Source organism: Narcine bancroftii, chromosome 1, assembly GCF_036971445.1.
Source record: "Narcine bancroftii isolate sNarBan1 chromosome 1, sNarBan1.hap1, whole genome shotgun sequence".
Lineage (NCBI taxonomy): Eukaryota > Metazoa > Chordata > Chondrichthyes > Torpediniformes > Narcinidae > Narcine > Narcine bancroftii.
The window spans coordinates 162153535-162156968 of NC_091469.1; the positions used below are offsets into that span (position 1 = coordinate 162153535).

General features: G+C 39.3%; 1 long non-coding RNA gene across 1 annotated transcript; it reads right to left on the bottom strand.

Annotated features, from left to right (window-relative positions):
- Nucleotides 1–1070: 1070 nt before the first annotated feature.
- On the bottom strand, nt 1071–1895 carry LOC138746377 (uncharacterized). The gene is made up of 2 exons (XR_011346947.1): nt 1731–1895; nt 1071–1312 (listed from the first exon to the last, which is right to left on the bottom strand). It is a non-coding gene; the product is annotated as an uncharacterized lncRNA (long non-coding RNA).
- Between the last annotated feature and the right edge of the window lie 1539 nt (nt 1896–3434).

Consider the following 3434-nt stretch of genomic DNA (forward strand, 5'->3'; position numbering starts at 1 on the left):
TCACAAGCAATAAATAACAATGAATGATCGGAAATTATTCTACTCTTATATTCAGCTTGAATAAAACGAGGTTGTAAATGTGCTGATGCCAAAAAGAAATCAATCCTTGAAAATGAATCATGACGTGAAGAATAAAATGAAAAATCTTTCTCAGTTGGATTTAACCTTCTCCAAACCTCTATCAAATTTAAATCTTTCATCAAACAAACCAATTGAACCGCTGCTTTCGATTTTTTCAAGATTTTTGGAGATTTATCCAATAATGGGTCTAAGACACAATTGAAATCTCCCCCAATCAAAATATTTTCTTTAGCTTGACTCAGAGTTTAAAAAGCTGCAGACACAAATTGTTCATTGTCAACATTAGATGCATAAACATTTGTAATGGAAGATTTAAACCATGATTTTACTTTTGCAGCCTTTGCTTCTGCAAGGCTGAGAACCTGCTTGTGTTTTAGAATCAGCAGACATAAGCTAAATTCCACCGAGGGGCCAGAGATGCTGTTATCTGAAGAAAGGACATCTGTGTACCAAGAACATTTAATCTTCCTGCTTGTTTTGGTCACAGACTGTCAGAGGCCTTGCCTTGATGCAAAATAACCATTGTATTCAAAGTGATAAGCTGAAAGTTGTGTTATTCGATAGAAGCCTAGTCATGCTAGCTTGCTCGCTTATCTTTCTTACTGTGCTGGGAATAGGTGCTTGGGTAAGCAGTTTTTGGGTAATATAAACCATGGTCCCGCTGCTGAAGTTTGAGACTCTCCGAGAGGTGGCAACATCTCTCAGCAAGAAGAACTTCGAGAGTCCAGCCAACAACCCGGTCGGGGGAGGTGGAGAAGCTGCTACCAGCGCCCCGACAACCTACTACAAGTGTGCAGTCATTGCCTCACTTCGGCAGTTGGGACCAGTCCAGGCATTGTTAAGTATAATTGGGAAGGGCTTGCATATTGTAGTGTGAATTCAGCTTTAGATTTAGTAATAAAGACTTGTATAAACTGAACTGCTCTCGGTGTGTGTGTCTATTTTCTTTCGGTAGCTCAAACACTGTGACCAATTTAAAACGAACAAAATGAGAGGTACAAGTTTACCCAGGACAACATTCAACAAAGTCCATGACTCGGCAAACAATTTACAATTAATTATTAAAATTTGACCAGCTGTTTCCACCAAAGATTCGAGTTCAAATGGTATTTTCTCGTGAATCAAAATCGTCACTCCTCGTGCTTTCGAATTAAAAGAAGATGAAATTACATGACCGGCCAACCCAGTCTCTCTTCAATTTTAAATGTTCTTCTTCAGATAAATGAGTTACCTGCAAAAAAAGCAATATCCATTTTCATCTTTTTTATATAGGCTAAAACACGTTTACGCTTAATCGGGTTGTTTAACGCGGAACATTAGGGTTAAATATTGCAAAATTCAACTAGACATTGTTTTAACAATTAAAAAAGGGACCCCCCCCTCTATTCCTTCAGTCCACAAAAAAACCCTCTCCTCAATAAAATAAAATGACCCTTAAATTAAAAAACCACTAAACCCCCCCCCTTAAACAAAATTAAGATTACACAAAAATAAGAAAAAAGGTTTTTTAGATATAAGTAGAAATTACAAAAGTAGTAAACTTCCCACTTAATTGGGTGTGGAAGAAATTCTCTCTCCCCCCCCCCACTACAGGTGGTGGATAACTTCCAAAAGCTTCAGCGACATCCATTCCCCCCAACCGGACTTACAAAATTATGAGTCTAAATCAGATCACAGCCCCAATGAATTCAATCCCAAGGCTTTTTCGGGATCATCAATATCAATCAAATTCTTTGACGTATTTGCCTTCCCGTTCCTATTTCCATTCTTCTTATCAGATGTCTTCCTCTTAGGTGAAGAGTGCCTTTCAGTAGCCCTGTCTGGCAGAGAATTGACAAAAATTAAAGCATCACGATCCCTCTCAGAAAACTGTGATTGGAAATTGCCATAAAAAAATCTTCCAAACTGCAGGGTATCAAAAAGAAAATTTATATCCCTTCCTCCAAAACACATCTTTAGCAGAATTAAATTTTTTATGCCTTTTAATAATTTTTTGACTTAAATCTGGGTAAAATAAAACCTTATTTCCCTGTTGTGTGTGTGTGTGTGTGTGTGTGTGTGTGTGTGTGTGTGTGTGTGTGTGTGTGTGTGTGTGTGTGTGTGTGTGTGTGTGTGTGTGTGTGTGTGTGTGTGTGTGTGTGTGTGTGGTGACTAAACTAAACTGGCTCCCCCACCAGTCTGGGTAAAAGAAAACCTTATTTCCCTGTACCATCAATGGAGACTGATATCTACGTGTGTTTTGGACCAGAACTCGCAAGATGGTTTCCCTGTCTTGATACCGTAGGCAATGAATCAAAACAGCTCATGGAGGTTTACTTCTCAGAGCTCTATGTGCCCTATCTAATTCCAAACCTTCTGGAAAAAATTCCAATCCCAATGCTTCAGGGATCCACTTTTAAAAATTTTTTATTGGATCTGAACCCTCGATTCCTTCTGGAATTCCCACTATTTTGACATTATTCCGACAACTTTGGTTTTCCAAGGAATCTATCTTCAGCTCTCCCTCCCTGACCCTGACCCAGCCCAACAGCTCTCCCTCCCGTACCCCAACCCAACCTGCCAGACTGGTGGGGGACCCAGTTTAGTCACCAACCACACACAAACACACAGAGACACACACACACACACACACACACACACACACACACACAAAGACACACATATACAGTAATGGTATTGTGCTAATATTAATCTTTAAAGTTAAAACCTTCAGTTAGAAATTTTATATTTCTTAGTAAAATTAGTTTTTGGGTGGACAGGACACATTTGCATTTTACCAACACCACAGGCCCTTATACCCTCAGAGAGGAGAAGCCATTTGCAAAGACAAAAAGTCTGTTAATATCTTGTTCTGCTGGAAGCTTGTTTCCTTGAGAGGTCTGCAACTTTAGAACTGCAAACAGTCATAAAACTCTCAGGGGTAGCTGCTGGCTGATTAACAGACAGTCCAGAGTCTGATCCACTTAAACTTCTGGAAGAGATGCTTTTAGCATATAGATGTGAAGTAAGTTCAAAAGGCCATCTGCCATGATTCATACTTTTGGAAAAATGAAAGTGAAATGGAAATGATGTGATGAGAATTTTGAGAGAAACATATTATTAAACGAGAGGCATTTTGAGATGAGAAGAAGATGCCTGGCCATCCTGTAGGTAACACAGGATTGAAAGGGCTTGACCATCCTGAAAGTAAGACAGGATTGAAGTGCAGTAGCAAAAAGCTGCTTATGTTCTCCTTATGAAAAGGAGGAACACTGGAAAAGTGGTTTTGAAGAATTTAGCCATTTCACTGTCTCTTTGGTAAAGAGGGCAGTTCAGTCACGTCCTTTTCTATTTGGGTTCTTCGTTTAGACCTT